Consider the following 19,549-nt stretch of genomic DNA (forward strand, 5'->3'; position numbering starts at 1 on the left):
GTGGGCAATGGTATAAGGTTATTTTTGGCCATTTTATATGAGAGTGTACTGTCTCTTTAAGAACTTAACTTTTGAAATAGGGGCTGGAAATCACAGTATAGCACTGTCAAGACACCCTAAGAAGGTTCCCAGGGTGATTTTAAATATGTATGGGGTTTATAATTGTAGTTGTCAATGGTATAAGGTTATTTTTGGCCATTTTATATGAAAGTGTACTGTCTCTTTAAGAACTTAACTTTTGAAATAGGGGCTGGAAATCACAGTATAGCACTGTCAAGACACCCTAAGAAGGTTCCCAGGGTGATTTTAAATATGTATGGGGTTTATAATTGTAGTGGGCAATGGTATAAGGTTATTTTTGGCCATTTTATATGAAAGTGTACTGTCTCTTTAAGAAACTTAACTTTTGAATTGGGGGCTGGAAATCGCAGTATAGCAATGTCAAGACACCCTGAGATGGTTCCCAGGGTGATTTTAAATATGTATGGGGTTTATAATTGTAGTGGGCAATGGTATAAGGTTATTTTTGGCCATTTTATATGAAAGTGTACTGTCTCTTTAAGAATCTTAACTTTTGAATTGGGGGCTGGAAATCGCAGTATAGCATTTTCAGGACACCTTGGGAAGGTTCCCATGGTGATTTTAAATATGTATGGGGTTTATAATTGTAGTGGGCAATGGTATAAGGTTATTTTTGGCCATTTTATATGAAAGTGTACTGTCTCTTTAAGAAACTTAACTTTTGAATTGGGGGCTGGAAATGGCAGTATAGCACTGTCAAGACACCCTAAGAAGGTTCCCAGGGTGATTTTAAATATGTATGGGGTTTATAATTGTAGTTGTCAATGGTATAAGGTTATTTTTGGCCATTTTATATGAAAGTGTACTGTCTCTTTAAGAACTTAACTTTTGAATTGGAGGCTGCAAAGCGCAGTATAGCACTGTCAAGACACCCAAAGAAGGTTCCCAGGGTGATTTTAAATATGTATGGGGTTTATAATTGTAGTGGGCAATGGTATAAGGTTATTTTTGGCCATTTTATATGAAAGTGTACTGTCTCTTTAAGAAACTTAACTTTTGAATTGGGGGCTGGAAATCGCAGTATAGCATTTTCAGGACACCCTAAGAAGGTTCCCAGGGTGATTTTAAATATGTATGGGGTTTATAATTGTAGTGGGCAATGGTATAAAGTTATTTTTGGCCATTTTATATGAAAGTGTACTGTCTCTTTAACAAACTTAACTTTTGAATTGGGGGCTGGAAATCGCAGTATTGCACTGTCAAAACACCCTGAGATGGTTCCCAGGGTGATTTTAAATATGTATGGGGTTTATAATTGTAGTGGGCAATGGTATAAGGTTATTTTTGGCCATTTTATATGAAAGTGTACTGTCTCTTTAAGAATCTTAACTTTTGAATTGGGGGCTGGAAATCGCAGTATAGCATTTTCAGGACACCTTGGGAAGGTTCCCATGGTGATTTTAAATATGTATGGGGTTTATAATTGTAGTGGGCAATGGTATAAGGTTATTTTTGGCCATTTTATATGAAAGTGTACTGTCTCTTTAAGAAACTTAACTTTTGAATTGGGGGCTGGAAATGGCAGTATAGCACTGTCAAGACACCCTAAGAAGGTTCCCAGGGTGATTTTAAATATGTATGGGGTTTATAATTGTAGTTGTCAATGGTATAAGGTTATTTTTGGCCATTTTATATGAAAGTGTGCTGTCTCTTTAAGAACTTAACTTTTGAATTGGAGGCTGCAAAGCGCAGTATAGCACTGTCAAGACACCCAAAGAAGGTTCCCAGGGTGATTTTAAATATGTATGGGGTTTATAATTGTAGTGGGCAATGGTATAAGGTTATTTTTGGCCATTTTATATGAAAGTGTACTGTCTCTTTAAGAAACTTAACTTTTGAATTGGGGGCTGGAAATCGCAGTATAGCATTTTCAGGACACCCTAAGAAGGTTCCCAGGGTGATTTTAAATATGTATGGGGTTTATAATTGTAGTGGGCAATGGTATAAGGTTATTTTTGGCCATTTTATATGAAAGTGTACTGTCTCTTTAACAAACTTAACTTTTGAATTGGGGGCTGGAAATCGCAGTATTGCACTGTCAAAACACCCTGAGATGGTTCCCAGGGTGATTTTAAATATGTATGGGGTTTATAATTGTAGTGGGCAATGGTATAAGGTTATTTTTGGCCATTTTATATGAAAGTGTACTGTCTCTTTAAGAATCTTAACTTTTGAATTGGGGGCTGGAAATCGCAGTATAGCATTTTCAGGACACCTTGGGAAGGTTCCCATGGTGATTTTAAATATGTATGGGGTTTATAATTGTAGTGGGCAATGGTATAAGGTTATTTTTGGCCATTTTATATGAAAGTGTACTGTCTCTTTAAGAAACTTAACTTTTGAATTGGGGGCTGGAAATCGCAGTATAGCATTTTCAGGACACCCTAAGAAAGTTCCCAGAGTGATTTTAAATATGTATGGGGTTTATAATTGTAGTGGGCAATGGTATAAGGTTATTTTTGGCCATTTTATATGAAAGTGTACTGTCTCTTAAAGAAACTTAACTTTTGAATTGGGGGCTGGAAATCGCAGTATAGCACTGTCAAGACACCCTAAGAAGGTTCCCAGGGTGATTTTAAATATGTATGGGGTTTATAATTGTAGTGGGCAATGGTATAAGGTTATTTTTGGCCATTTTATATGAAAGTGTACTGTCTCTTTAAGAAATTTCACTTTTGAATTGGGGGCTGGAAATCGCAGTATAGCATTTTCAGGACACCCTAAGAAGGTTCCCAGGGTGATTTTAAATATGTATGGGGTTTATAATTGTAGTGGGCAATGGTATAAGGTTATTTTTGGCCATTGTATATGAAAGTGTACTGTCTCTTTAAGAAACTTAACTTTTGAATTGGGGGCTGGAAATCGCAGTATAGCACTGTCAAGACACCCTGAGATGGTTCCCAGGGTGATTTTAAATATGTATGGGGTTTATAATTGTAGTGGGCAATGGTATAAGGTTATTTTTGGCCATTTTATATGAAAGTGTACTGTCTCTTTAAGAATCTTAACTTTTGAATTGGGGGCTGGAAATCGCAGTATAGCATTTTCAGGACACCTTGGGAAGGTTCCCATGGTGATTTTAAATATGTATGGGGTTTATATTTGTAGTGGGCAATGGTATAAGGTTATTTTTGCCCATTTTATATGAAAGTGTACTGTCTCTTTAAGAATTTTCACTTTTGAATTGGGGCTGGAAATCGCAGTATAGCACTGTCAATACACCCTAAGAAGGTTCCCAGGGTGATTTTAAATATGTATGGGGTTTATAATTGTAGTGGGCAATGGTATAAGGTTATTTTTGGCCATTTTATATGAAAGTGTACTGTCTCTTTAAGAAACTTAACTTTTGAATTGGGGGCTGGAAATCGCAGTATAGCGCTGTCAAGACACCCTAAGAAGGTTCCGAGGGTGATTTTAAATATGTATGGGGTTTATAATTGTAGTGGGCAATGGTATAAGGTTATTTTTGGCCATTTTATATGAAAGTGTACTGTCTCTTTAAGAACTTAACTTTTGAAATAGGGGCTGGAAATCACAGTATAGCACTGTCAAGACACCCTAAGAAGGTTCCCAGGGTGATTTTAAATATGTATGGGGTTTATAATTGTAGTGGGCAATGGTATAAGGTTATTTTTGGCCATTTTATATGAGAGTGTACTGTCTCTTTAAGAACTTAACTTTTGAAATAGGGGCTGGAAATCACAGTATAGCACTGTCAAGACACCCTAAGAAGGTTCCCAGGGTGATTTTAAATATGTATGGGGTTTATAATTGTAGTTGTCAATGGTATAAGGTTATTTTTGGCCATTTTATATGAAAGTGTACTGTCTCTTTAAGAACTTAACTTTTGAAATAGGGGCTGGAAATCACAGTATAGCACTGTCAAGACACCCTAAGAAGGTTCCCAGGGTGATTTTAAATATGTATGGGGTTTATAATTGTAGTGGGCAATGGTATAAGGTTATTTTTGGCCATTTTATATGAAAGTGTACTGTCTCTTTAAGAAACTTAACTTTTGAATTGGGGGCTGGAAATCGCAGTATAGCAATGTCAAGACACCCTGAGATGGTTCCCAGGGTGATTTTAAATATGTATGGGGTTTATAATTGTAGTGGGCAATGGTATAAGGTTATTTTTGGCCATTTTATATGAAAGTGTACTGTCTCTTTAAGAATCTTAACTTTTGAATTGGGGGCTGGAAATCGCAGTATAGCATTTTCAGGACACCTTGGGAAGGTTCCCATGGTGATTTTAAATATGTATGGGGTTTATAATTGTAGTGGGCAATGGTATAAGGTTATTTTTGGCCATTTTATATGAAAGTGTACTGTCTCTTTAAGAAACTTAACTTTTGAATTGGGGGCTGGAAATGGCAGTATAGCACTGTCAAGACACCCTAAGAAGGTTCCCAGGGTGATTTTAAATATGTATGGGGTTTATAATTGTAGTTGTCAATGGTATAAGGTTATTTTTGGCCATTTTATATGAAAGTGTACTGTCTCTTTAAGAACTTAACTTTTGAATTGGAGGCTGCAAAGCGCAGTATAGCACTGTCAAGACACCCAAAGAAGGTTCCCAGGGTGATTTTAAATATGTATGGGGTTTATAATTGTAGTGGGCAATGGTATAAGGTTATTTTTGGCCATTTTATATGAAAGTGTACTGTCTCTTTAAGAAACTTAACTTTTGAATTGGGGGCTGGAAATCGCAGTATAGCATTTTCAGGACACCCTAAGAAGGTTCCCAGGGTGATTTTAAATATGTATGGGGTTTATAATTGTAGTGGGCAATGGTATAAAGTTATTTTTGGCCATTTTATATGAAAGTGTACTGTCTCTTTAACAAACTTAACTTTTGAATTGGGGGCTGGAAATCGCAGTATTGCACTGTCAAAACACCCTGAGATGGTTCCCAGGGTGATTTTAAATATGTATGGGGTTTATAATTGTAGTGGGCAATGGTATAAGGTTATTTTTGGCCATTTTATATGAAAGTGTACTGTCTCTTTAAGAATCTTAACTTTTGAATTGGGGGCTGGAAATCGCAGTATAGCATTTTCAGGACACCTTGGGAAGGTTCCCATGGTGATTTTAAATATGTATGGGGTTTATAATTGTAGTGGGCAATGGTATAAGGTTATTTTTGGCCATTTTATATGAAAGTGTACTGTCTCTTTAAGAAACTTAACTTTTGAATTGGGGGCTGGAAATCGCAGTATAGCATTTTCAGGACACCCTAAGAAAGTTCCCAGAGTGATTTTAAATATGTATGGGGTTTATAATTGTAGTGGGCAATGGTATAAGGTTATTTTTGGCCATTTTATATGAAAGTGTACTGTCTCTTAAAGAAACTTAACTTTTGAATTGGGGGCTGGAAATCGCAGTATAGCACTGTCAAGACACCCTAAGAAGGTTCCCAGGGTGATTTTAAATATGTATGGGGTTTATAATTGTAGTGGGCAATGGTATAAGGTTATTTTTGGCCATTTTATATGAAAGTGTACTGTCTCTTTAAGAAATTTCACTTTTGAATTGGGGGCTGGAAATCGCAGTATAGCACTGCCAAGACACCCTAAGAAGGTTCCCAGGGTGATTTTAAATATGTATGGGGTTTATAATTGTAGTGGGCAATGGTATAAGGTTATTTTTGGCCATTTTATATGAAAGTGTACTGTCTCTTTAAGAAACTTAACTTTTGAATTGGGGGCTGGAAATCGCAGTATAGCACTGTCAAGACACCCTGAGATGGTTCCCAGGGTGATTTTAAATATGTATGGGGTTTATAATTGTAGTGGGCAATGGTATAAGGTTATTTTTGGCCATTTTATATGAAAGTGTACTGTCTCTTTAAGAATCTTAACTTTTGAATTGGGGGCTGGAAATCGCAGTATAGCATTTTCAGGACACCTTGGGAAGGTTCCCATGGTGATTTTAAATATGTATGGGGTTTATAATTGTAGTGGGCAATGGTATAAGGTTATTTTTGCCCATTTTATATGAAAGTGTACTGTCTCTTTAAGAAATTTCACTTTTGAATTGGGGCTGGAAATCGCAGTATAGCACTGTCAAGACACCCTAAGAAGGTTCCCAGGGTGATTATAAATATGTATGGGGTTTATAATTGTAGCGGGCAATGGTATAAGGTTATTTTTGGCCATTTTATATGAAAGTGTACTGTCTTTTTAAGAAACTTAACTTTTGAATTGGGGGCTGGAAATCGCAGTATAGCACTGTCAAGACACCCTAAGATGGTTCCCAGGGTGATTTTAAATATGTATGGGGTTTATAATTGTAGTGGGCAATGGTATAAGGTTATTTTTGGCCATTTTCTATGAAAGTGTACTGTCTCTTTAAGAAACTTAACTTTTGAATTGGGGGCTGGAAATCGCAGTATAGCACTGTCAAGACACCCTAAGAAGGTTCCCAGGGTGATTTTAAATATGTATGGGGTTTATAATTGTAGTGGGCAATGGTATAAGGTTATTTTTGGCCATTTTATATGAAAGTGTACTGTCTCTTTAAGAAACTTAACTTTTGAATTGGGGGCTGGAAATCGCAGTATAGCACTGTCAAGACACCCTAAGAAGGTTCCCAGGGTGATTTTAAATATGGATGGGGTTTATAATTGTAGTTGTCAATGGTATAAGGTTTTTTTTGGCCATTTTATATGAAAGTGTACTGTCTCTTTAAGAACTTAACTTTTGAATTAGGGGCTGGAAATCACAGTATAGCACTGTCAAGACACCCTAAGAAGGTTCCCAGGGTGATTTTAAATATGTATGGGGTTTATAATTGTAGTGGGCAATGGTATAAGGTTATTTTTGGCCATTTTATATGAAAGTGTTCTGTCTCTTTAAGAAACTTAACTTTTGAATTGGGGGCTGGAAATCGCAGTATAGCAATGTCAAGACACCCTGAGATGGTTCCCAGGGTGATTTTAAATATGTATGGGGTTTATAATTGTAGTGGGCAATGGTATAAGGTTATTTTTGGCCATTTTATATGAAAGTGTACTGTCTCTTTAAGAATCTTAACTTTTGAATTGGGGGCTGGAAATCGCAGTATAGCATTTTCAGGACACCTTGGGAAGGTTCCCATGGTGATTTTAAATATGTATGGGGTTTATAATTGTAGTGGGCAATGGTATAAGGTTATTTTTGGCCATTTTATATGAAAGTGTACTGTCTCTTTAAGAAACTTAACTTTTGAATTGGGGGCTGGAAATGGCAGTATAGCACTGTCAAGACACCCTAAGAAGGTTCCCAGGGTGATTTTAAATATGTATGGGGTTTATAATTGTAGTTGTCAATGGTATAAGGTTATTTTTGGCCATTTTATATGAAAGTGTACTGTCTCTTTAAGAACTTAACTTTTGAATTAGGGGCTGGAAATCACAGTATAGCACTGTCAAGACACCCTAAGAAGGTTCCCAGGGTGATTTTAAATATGTATGGGGTTTATAATTGTAGTGGGCAATGGTATAAGGTTATTTTTAGCCATTTTATATGAAAGTGTACTGTCTCTTTAAGAAACTTAACTTTTGAATTGGAGGCTGCAAAGCGCAGTATAGCACTGTCAAGACACCCAAAGAAGGTTCCCAGGGTGATTTTAAATATGTATGGGGTTTATAATTGTAGTGGGCAATGGTATAAAGTTATTTTTGGCCATTTTATATGAAAGTGTACTGTCTCTTTAACAAACTTAACTTTTGAATTGGGGGCTGGAAATCGCAGTATTGCACTGTCAAAACACCCTGAGATGGTTCCCAGGGTGATTTTAAATATGTATGGGGTTTATAATTGTAGTGGGCAATGGTATAAGGTTATTTTTGGCCATTTTATATGAAAGTGTACTGTCTCTTTAAGAATCTTAACTTTTGAATTGGGGGCTGGAAATCGCAGTATAGCATTTTCAGGACACCTTGGGAAGGTTCCCATGGTGATTTTAAATATGTATGGGGTTTATAATTGTAGTGGGCAATGGTATAAGGTTATTTTTGGCCATTTTATATGAAAGTGTACTGTCTCTTTAAGAAACTTAACTTTTGAATTGGGGGCTGGAAATCGCAGTATAGCACTGTCAAGACACCCTAAGAAGGTTCCCAGGGTGATTTTAAATATGTATGGGGTTTATAATTGTAGTGGGCAATGGTATAAGGTTATTTTTGGCCATTTTATATGAAAGTGTACTGTCTCTTTAAGAAATTTCACTTTTGAATTGGGGGCTGGAAATCGCAGTATAGCACTGCCAAGACACCCTAAGAAGGTTCCCAGGGTGATTTTAAATATGTATGGGGTTTATAATTGTAGTGGGCAATGGTATAAGGTTATTTTTGGCCATTTTATATGAAAGTGTACTGTCTCTTTAAGAAACTTAACTTTTGAATTGGGGGCTGGAAATCGCAGTATAGCATTTTCAGGACACCCTAAGAAGGTTCCCAGGGTGATTTTAAATATGTATGGGGTTTATAATTGTAGTGGGCAATGGTATAAGGTTATTTTTGGCCATTTTATATGAAAGTGTACTGTCTCTTTAAGAAACTTAACTTTTGAATTGGGGGCTGGAAATCGCAGTATAGCACTGTCAAGACACCCTGAGATGGTTCCCAGGGTGATTTTAAATATGTATGGGGTTTATAATTGTAGTGGGCAATGGTATAAGGTTATTTTTGGCCATTTTATATGAAAGTGTACTGTCTCTTTAAGAATCTTAACTTTTGAATTGGGGGCTGGAAATCGCAGTATAGCATTTTCAGGACACCTTGGGAAGGTTCCCATGGTGATTTTAAATATGTATGGGGTTTATAATTGTAGTGGGCAATGGTATAAGGTTATTTTTGCCCATTTTATATGAAAGTGTACTGTCTCTTTAAGAAATTTCACTTTTGAATTGGGGCTGGAAATCGCAGTATAGCACTGTCAAGACACCCTAAGAAGGTTCCCAGGGTGATTATAAATATGTATGGGGTTTATAATTGTAGCGGGCAATGGTATAAGGTTATTTTTGGCCATTTTATATGAAAGTGTACTGTCTTTTTAAGAAACTTAACTTTTGAATTGGGGGCTGGAAATCGCAGTATAGCACTGTCAAGACACCCTAAGATGGTTCCCAGGGTGATTTTAAATATGTATGGGGTTTATAATTGTAGTGGGCAATGGTATAAGGTTATTTTTGGCCATTTTCTATGAAAGTGTACTGTCTCTTTAAGAAACTTAACTTTTGAATTGGGGGCTGGAAATCGCAGTATAGCACTGTCAAGACACCCTAAGAAGGTTCCCAGGGTGATTTTAAATATGTATGGGGTTTATAATTGTAGTGGGCAATGGTATAAGGTTATTTTTGGCCATTTTATATGAAAGTGTACTGTCTCTTTAAGAAACTTAACTTTTGAATTGGGGGCTGGAAATCGCAGTATAGCACTGTCAAGACACCCTAAGAAGGTTCCCAGGGTGATTTTAAATATGGATGGGGTTTATAATTGTAGTTGTCAATGGTATAAGGTTATTTTTGGCCATTTTATATGAAAGTGTACTGTCTCTTTAAGAACTTAACTTTTGAATTAGGGGCTGGAAATCACAGTATAGCACTGTCAAGACACCCTAAGAAGGTTCCCAGGGTGATTTTAAATATGTATGGGGTTTATAATTGTAGTGGGCAATGGTATAAGGTTATTTTTAGCCATTTTATATGAAAGTGTACTGTCTCTTTAAGAAACTTAACTTTTGAATTGGAGGCTGCAAAGCGCAGTATAACACTGTCAAGACACCCAAAGAAGGTTCCCAGGGTGATTTTAAATATGTATGGGGTTTATAATTGTAGTGGGCAATGGTATAAGGTTATTTTTGGCCATTTTATATGAAAGTGTACTGTCTCTTTAAGAAACTTAACTTTTGAATTGGGGCTGGAAATCGCAGTATAGCATTTTCAGGACACCTTGGGAAGGTTCCCATGGTGATTTTAAATATGTATGGGGTTTATAATTGTAGTGGGCAATGGTATAAGGTTATTTTTGCCCATTTTATATTAAAGTGTACTGTCTCTTTAAGAAATTTCACTTTTGAATTGGGGCTGGAAATCGCAGTATAGCACTGTCAAGACACCCTAAGAAGGTTCCCAGGGTGATTATAAATATGTATGGGGTTTATAATTGTAGCGGGCAATGGTATAAGGTTATTTTTGGCCATTTTATATGAAAGTGTACTGTCTTTTTAAGAAACTTAACTTTTGAATTGGGGGCTGGAAATCGCAGTATAGCACTGTCAAGACACCCTAAGATGGTTCCCAGGGTGATTTTAAATATGGATGGGGTTTATAATTGTAGTGGGCAATGATATAAGGTTATTTTTGGCCATTTTATATGAAAGTGTACTGTCTCTTTAAGGAAGTTAACTTTTGAATTGGGGGCTGGAAATCGCAGTATAGCACTGTCAATACACCCTTAGAAGGTTCCCAGGGTGATTTTAAATATGTATGGGGTTTATAATTGTAGTGGGCAATGGTATAAGGTTATTTTTGGCCATTTTATATGAAAGTGTACTGTCTCTTTAAGAAACTTAACTTTTGAATTGGGGGCTGGAAATCGCAGTATAGCGCTGTCAAGACACCCTAAGAAGGTTCCCAGGGTGATTTTAAATATGTATGGGGTTTATAATTGTAGTGGGCAATGGTATAAGGTTATTTTTGGCCATTTTATATGAAAGTGTACTGTCTCTTTAAGAAAGTTAACTTTTGAATTGGGGGCTGGAAATCGCAGTATAGCACTGTCAAGACACCCTAAGAAGGTTCCCAGGGTGATTTTAAATATGTATGGGGTTTATAATTGTAGTTGTCAATGGTATAAGGTTATTTTTGGCCATTTTATATGAAAGTGTACTGTCTCTTTAAGAACTTAACTTTTGAAATAGGGGCTGGAAATCACAGTATAGCACTGTCAAGACACCCTAAGAAGGTTCCCAGGGTGATTTTAAATATGTATGGGGTTTATAATTGTAGTGGGCAATGGTATAAGGTTATTTTTGGCCATTTTATATGAAAGTGTACTGTCTCTTTAAGAAACTTAACTTTTGAATTGGGGGCTGGAAATCGCAGTATAGCAATGTCAAGACACCCTGAGATGGTTCCCAGGGTGATTTTAAATATGTATGGGGTTTATAATTGTAGTGGGCAATGGTATAAGGTTATTTTTGGCCATTTTATATGAAAGTGTACTGTCTCTTTAAGAATCTTAACTTTTGAATTGGGGGCTGGAAATCGCAGTATAGCATTTTCAGGACACCTTGGGAAGGTTCCCATGGTGATTTTAAATATGTATGGGGTTTATAATTGTAGTGGGCAATGGTATAAGGTTATTTTTGGCCATTTTATATGAAAGTGTACTGTCTCTTTAAGAAACTTAACTTTTGAATTGGGGGCTGGAAATGGCAGTATAGCACTGTCAAGACACCCTAAGAAGGTTCCCAGGGTGATTTTAAATATGTATGGGGTTTATAATTGTAGTTGTCAATGGTATAAGGTTATTTTTGGCCATTTTATATGAAAGTGTACTGTCTCTTTAAGAAACTTAACTTTTGAATTGGGGGCTGGAAATCGCAGTATAGCATTTTCAGGACACCCTAAGAAGGTTCCCAGGGTGATTTTAAATATGTATGGGGTTTATAATTGTAGTGGGCAATGGTATAAGTTTATTTTTGGCCATTTTATATGAAAGTGTACTGTCTCTTTAAGAAACTTAACTTTTGAATTGGGGGCTGGAAATCGCAGTATAGCACTGTCAAGACACCCTGAGATGGTTCCCAGGGTGATTTTAAATATGTATGGGGTTTATAATTGTAGTGGGCAATGGTATAAGGTTATTTTTGGCCATTTTATATGAAAGTGTACTGTCTCTTTAAGAATCTTAACTTTTGAATTGGGGGCTGGAAATCGCAGTATAGCATTTTCAGGACACCTTGGGAAGGTTCCCATGGTGATTTTAAATATGTATGGGGTTTATAATTGTAGTGGGCAATGGTATAAGGTTATTTTTGCCCATTTTATATGAAAGTGTACTGTCTCTTTAAGAAATTTCACTTTTGAATTGGGGCTGGAAATCGCAGTATAGCACTGTCAAGACACCCTAAGAAGGTTCCCAGGGTGATTATAAATATGTATGGGGTTTATAATTGTAGCGGGCAATGGTATAAGGTTATTTTTGGCCATTTTATATGAAAGTGTACTGTCTTTTTAAGAAACTTAACTTTTGAATTGGGGGCTGGAAATCGCAGTATAGCACTGTCAAGACACCCTAAGATGGTTCCCAGGGTGATTTTAAATATGGATGGGGTTTATAATTGTAGTGGGCAATGGTATAAGGTTATTTTTGGCCATTTTCTATGAAAGTGTACTGTCTCTTTAAGAAACTTAACTTTTGAATTGGGGGCTGGAAATCGCAGTATAGCACTGTCAATACACCCTAAGAAGGTTCCCAGGGTGATTTTAAATATGTATGGGGTTTATAATTGTAGTGGGCAATGGTATAAGGTTATTTTTGGCCATTTTGTATGAAAGTGTACTGTCTCTTTAAGAAACTTAACTTTTGAATTGGGGGCTGGAAATCGCAGTATAGCACTGTCAAGACACCCTAAGAAGGTTCCCAGGGTGATTTTAAATATGGATGGGGTTTATAATTGTAGTGGGCAATGGTATAAGGTTATTTTTGGCCATTTTATATGAAAGTGTACTGTCTCTTTAAGGAAGTTAACTTTTGAATTGGGGGCTGGAAATCGCAGTATAGCACTGTCAATACACCCTAAGAAGGTTCCCAGGGTGATTTTAAATATGTATGGGGTTTATAATTGTAGTGGGCAATGGTATAAGGTTATTTTTGGCCATTTTATATGAAAGTGTACTGTCTCTTTAAGAAACTTAACTTTTGAATTGGGGGCTGGAAATCGCAGTATAGCGCTGTCAAGACACCCTAAGAAGGTTCCCAGGGTGATTTTAAATATGTATGGGGTTTATAATTGTAGTGGGCAATGGTATAAGGTTATTTTTGGCCATTTTATATGAAAGTGTACTGTCTCTTTAAGAAACTTAACTTTTGAATTGGGGGCTGGAAATCGCAGTATAGCAATGTCAAGACACCCTGAGATGGTTCCCAGGGTGATTTTAAATATGTATGGGGTTTATAATTGTAGTGGGCAATGGTATAAGGTTATTTTTGGCCATTTTATATGAAAGTGTACTGTCTCTTTAAGAATCTTAACTTTTGAATTGGGGGCTGGAAATCGCAGTATAGCATTTTCAGGACACCTTGGGAAGGTTCCCATGGTGATTTTAAATATGTATGGGGTTTATAATTGTAGTGGGCAATGGTATAAGGTTATTTTTGGCCATTTTATATGAAAGTGTACTGTCTCTTTAAGAAACTTAACTTTTGAATTGGGGGCTGGAAATGGCAGTATAGCACTGTCAAGACACCCTAAGAAGGTTCCCAGGGTGATTTTAAATATGTATGGGGTTTATAATTGTAGTTGTCAATGGTATAAGGTTATTTTTGGCCATTTTATATGAAAGTGTACTGTCTCTTTAAGAACTTAACTTTTGAATTAGGGGCTGGAAATCACAGTATAGCACTGTCAAGACACCCTAAGAAGGTTCCCAGGGTGATTTTAAATATGTATGGGGTTTATAATTGTAGTGGGCAATGGTATAAGGTTATTTTTAGCCATTTTATATGAAAGTGTACTGTCTCTTTAAGAAACTTAACTTTTGAATTGGAGGCTGCAAAGCGCAGTATAGCACTGTCAAGACACCCAAAGAAGGTTCCCAGGGTGATTTTAAATATGTATGGGGTTTATAATTGTAGTGGGCAATGGTATAAAGTTATTTTTGGCCATTTTATATGAAAGTGTACTGTCTCTTTAACAAACTTAACTTTTGAATTGGGGGCTGGAAATCGCAGTATTGCACTGTCAAAACACCCTGAGATGGTTCCCAGGGTGATTTTAAATATGTATGGGGTTTATAATTGTAGTGGGCAATGGTATAAGGTTATTTTTGGCCATTTTATATGAAAGTGTACTGTCTCTTTAAGAATCTTAACTTTTGAATTGGGGGCTGGAAATCGCAGTATAGCATTTTCAGGACACCTTGGGAAGGTTCCCATGGTGATTTTAAATATGTATGGGGTTTATAATTGTAGTGGGCAATGGTATAAGGTTATTTTTGGCCATTTTATATGAAAGTGTACTGTCTCTTTAAGAAACTTAACTTTTGAATTGGGGGCTGGAAATCGCAGTATAGCACTGTCAAGACACCCTAAGAAGGTTCCCAGGGTGATTTTAAATATGTATGGGGTTTATAATTGTAGTGGGCAATGGTATAAGGTTATTTTTGGCCATTTTATATGAAAGTGTACTGTCTCTTTAAGAAATTTCACTTTTGAATTGGGGGCTGGAAATCGCAGTATAGCACTGCCAAGACACCCTAAGAAGGTTCCCAGGGTGATTTTAAATATGTATGGGGTTTATAATTGTAGTGGGCAATGGTATAAGGTTATTTTTGGCCATTTTATATGAAAGTGTACTGTCTCTTTAAGAAACTTAACTTTTGAATTGGGGGCTGGAAATCGCAGTATAGCATTTTCAGGACACCCTAAGAAGGTTCCCAGGGTGATTTTAAATATGTATGGGGTTTATAATTGTAGTGGGCAATGGTATAAGGTTATTTTTGGCCATTTTATATGAAAGTGTACTGTCTCTTTAAGAAACTTAACTTTTGAATTGGGGGCTGGAAATCGCAGTATAGCACTGTCAAGACACCCTGAGATGGTTCCCAGGGTGATTTTAAATATGTATGGGGTTTATAATTGTAGTGGGCAATGGTATAAGGTTATTTTTGCCCATTTTATATGAAAGTGTACTGTCTCTTTAAGAAATTTCACTTTTTAATTGGGGCTGGAAATCGCAGTATAGCACTGTCAAGACACCCTAAGAAGGTTCCCAGGGTGATTATAAATATGTATGGGGTTTATAATTGTAGCGGGCAATGGTATAAGGTTATTTTTGGCCATTTTATATGAAAGTGTACTGTCTTTTTAAGAAACTTAACTTTTGAATTGGGGGCTGGAAATCGCAGTATAGCACTGTCAAGACACCCTAAGATGGTTCCCAGGGTGATTTTAAATATGTATGGGGTTTATAATTGTAGTGGGCAATGGTATAAGGTTATTTTTGGCCATTTTCTATGAAAGTGTACTGTCTCTTTAAGAAACTTAACTTTTGAATTGGGGGCTGGAAATCGCAGTATAGCACTGTCAAGACACCCTAAGAAGGTTCCCAGGGTGATTTTAAATATGTATGGGGTTTATAATTGTAGTGGGCAATGGTATAAGGTTATTTTTGGCCATTTTATATGAAAGTGTACTGTCTCTTTAAGAAACTTAACTTTTGAATTGGGGGCTGGAAATCGCAGTATAGCACTGTCAAGACACCCTAAGAAGGTTCCCAGGGTGATTTTAAATATGGATGGGGTTTATAATTGTAGTTGTCAATGGTATAAGGTTTTTTTTGGCCATTTTATATGAAAGTGTACTGTCTCTTTAAGAACTTAACTTTTGAATTAGGGGCTGGAAATCACAGTATAGCACTGTCAAGACACCCTAAGAAGGTTCCCAGGGTGATTTTAAATATGTATGGGGTTTATAATTGTAGTGGGCAATGGTATAAGGTTATTTTTGGCCATTTTATATGAAAGTGTACTGTCTCTTTAAGAAACTTAACTTTTGAATTGGGGGCTGGAAATCGCAGTATAGCAATGTCAAGACACCCTGAGATGGTTCCCAGGGTGATTTTAAATATGTATGGGGTTTATAATTGTAGTGGGCAATGGTATAAGGTTATTTTTGGCCATTTTATATGAAAGTGTACTGTCTCTTTAAGAATCTTAACTTTTGAATTGGGGGCTGGAAATCGCAGTATAGCATTTTCAGGACACCTTGGGAAGGTTCCCATGGTGATTTTAAATATGTATGGGGTTTATAATTGTAGTGGGCAATGGTATAAGGTTATTTTTGGCCATTTTATATGAAAGTGTACTGTCTCTTTAAGAAACTTAACTTTTGAATTGGGGGCTGGAAATGGCAGTATAGCACTGTCAAGACACCCTAAGAAGGTTCCCAGGGTGATTTTAAATATGTATGGGGTTTATAATTGTAGTTGTCAATGGTATAAGGTTATTTTTGGCCATTTTATATGAAAGTGTACTGTCTCTTTAAGAACTTAACTTTTGAATTAGGGGCTGGAAATCACAGTATAGCACTGTCAAGACACCCTAAGAAGGTTCCCAGGGTGATTTTAAATATGTATGGGGTTTATAATTGTAGTGGGCAATGGTATAAGGTTATTTTTAGCCATTTTATATGAAAGTGTACTGTCTCTTTAAGAAACTTAACTTTTGAATTGGAGGCTGCAAAGCGCAGTATAGCACTGTCAAGACACCCAAAGAAGGTTCCCAGGGTGATTTTAAATATGTATGGGGTTTATAATTGTAGTGGGCAATGGTATAAGGTTATTTTTGGCCATTTTATATGAAAGTGTACTGTCTCTTTAAGAAACTTAACTTTTGAATTGGGGCTGGAAATCGCAGTATAGCATTTTCAGGACACCTTGGGAAGGTTCCCATGGTGATTTTAAATATGTATGGGGTTTATAATTGTAGTGGGCAATGGTATAAGGTTATTTTTGCCCATTTTATATGAAAGTGTACTGTCTCTTTAAGAAATTTCACTTTTGAATTGGGGCTGGAAATCGCAGTATAGCACTGTCAAGACACCCTAAGAAGGTTCCCAGGGTGATTATAAATATGTATGGGGTTTATAATTGTAGCGGGCAATGGTATAAGGTTATTTTTGGCCATTTTATATGAAAGTGTACTGTCTTTTTAAGAAACTTAACTTTTGAATTGGGGGCTGGAAATCGCAGTATAGCACTGTCAAGACACCCTAAGATGGTTCCCAGGGTGATTTTAAATATGGATGGGGTTTATAATTGTAGTGGGCAATGGTATAAGGTTATTTTTGGCCATTTTCTATGAAAGTGTACTGTCTCTTTAAGAAACTTAACTTTTGAATTGGGGGCTGGAAATCGCAGTATAGCACTGTCAATACACCCTAAGAAGGTTCCCAGGGTGATTTTAAATATGTATGGGGTTTATAATTGTAGTGGGCAATGGTATAAGGTTATTTTTGGCCATTTTATATGAAAGTGTACTGTCTCTTTAAGAAACTTAACTTTTGAATTGGGGGCTGGAAATCGCAGTATAGCACTGTCAAGACACCCTAAGAAGGTTCCCAGGGTGATTTTAAATATGGATGGGGTTTATAATTGTAGTGGGCAATGGTATAAGGTTATTTTTGGCCATTTTATATGAAAGTGTACTGTCTCTTTAAGGAAGTTAACTTTTGAATTGGGGGCTGGAAATCGCAGTATAGCACTGTCAATACACCCTAAGAAGGTTCCCAGGGTGATTTTAAATATGTATGGGGTTTATAATTGTAGTGGGCAATGGTATAAGGTTATTTTTGGCCATTTTATATGAAAGTGTACTGTCTCTTTAAGAAACTTAACTTTTGAATTGGGGGCTGGAAATCGCAGTATAGCGCTGTCAAGACACCCTAAGAAGGTTCCCAGGGTGATTTTAAATATGTATGGGGTTTATAATTGTAGTGGGCAATGGTATAAGGTTATTTTTGGCCATTTTATATGAAAGTGTACTGTCTCTTTAAGAAAGTTAACTTTTGAATTGGGGGCTGGAAATCGCAGTATAGCACTGTCAAGACACCCTAAGAAGGTTCCCAGGGTGATTTTAAATATGTATGGGGTTTATAATTGTAGTTGTCAATGGTATAAGGTTATTTTTGGCCATTTTATATGAAAGTGTACTGTCTCTTTAAGAACTTAACTTTTGAAATAGGGGCTGGAAATCACAGTATAGCACTGTCAAGACACCCTAAGAAGGTTCCCAGGGTGATTTTAAATATGTATGGGGTTTATAATTGTAGTGGGCAATGGTATAAGGTTATTTTTGGCCATTTTATATGAAAGTGTACTGTCTCTTTAAGAAACTTAACTTTTGAATTGGGGGCTGGAAATCGCAGTATAGCAATGTCAAGACACCCTGAGATGGTTCCCAGGGTGATTTTAAATATGTATGGGGTTTATAATTGTAGTGGGCAATGGTATAAGGTTATTTTTGGCCATTTTATATGAAAGTGTACTGTCTCTTTAAGAATCTTAACTTTTGAATTGGGGGCTGGAAATCGCAGTATAGCATTTTCAGGACACCTTGGGAAGGTTCCCATGGTGATTTTAAATATGTATGGGGTTTATAATTGTAGTGGGCAATGGTATAAGGTTATTTTTGGCCATTTTATATGAAAGTGTACTGTCTCTTTAAGAAACTTAACTTTTGAATTGGGGGCTGGAAATGGCAGTATAGCACTGTCAAGACACCCTAAGAAGGTTCCCAGGGTGATTTTAAATATGTATGGGGTTTATAATTGTAGTTGTCAATGGTATAAGGTTATTTTTGGCCATTTTATATGAAAGTGTACTGTCTCTTTAAGAAACTTAACTTTTGAATTGGGGGCTGGAAATCGCAGTATAGCATTTTCAGGACACCCTAAGAAGGTTCCCAGGGTGATTTTAAATATGTATGGGGTTTATAATTGTAGTGGGCAATGGTATAAGTTTATTTTTGGTCATTTTATATGAAAGTGTACTGTCTCTTTAAGAAACTTAACTTTTGAATTGGGGGCTGGAAATCGCAGTATAGCACTGTCAAGACACCCTGAGATGGTTCCCAGGGTGATTTTAAATATGTATGGGGTTTATAATTGTAGTGGGCAATGGTATAAGGTTATTTTTGGCCATTTTATATGAAAGTGTACTGTCTCTTTAAGAATCTTAACTTTTGAATTGGGGGCTGGAAATCGCAGTATAGCATTTTCAGGACACCTTGGGAAGGTTCCCATGGTGATTTTAAATATGTATGGGGTTTATAATTGTAGTGGGCAATGGTATAAGGTTATTTTTGCCCATTTTATATGAAAGTGTACTGTCTCTTTAAGAAATTTCACTTTTGAATTGGGGCTGGAAATCGCAGTATAGCACTGTCAAGACACCCTAAGAAGGTTCCCAGGGTGATTATAAATATGTATGGGGTTTATAATTGTAGCGGGCAATGGTATAAGGTTATTTTTGGCCATTTTATATGAAAGTGTACTGTCTTTTTAAGAAACTTAACTTTTGAATTGGGGGCTGGAAATCGCAGTATAGCACTGTCAAGACACCCTAAGATGGTTCCCAGGGTGATTTTAAATATGGATGGGGTTTATAATTGTAGTGGGCAATGGTATAAGGTTATTTTTGGCCATTTTCTATGAAAGTGTACTGTCTCTTTAAGAAACTTAACTTTTGAATTGGGGGCTG

This window comes from Phyllobates terribilis, unplaced genomic scaffold (assembly GCF_046119375.1).
Source record: "Phyllobates terribilis strain yellow unplaced genomic scaffold, ASM4611937v1 Scaffold_116__1_contigs__length_5312468, whole genome shotgun sequence".
Lineage (NCBI taxonomy): Eukaryota > Metazoa > Chordata > Amphibia > Anura > Dendrobatidae > Phyllobates > Phyllobates terribilis.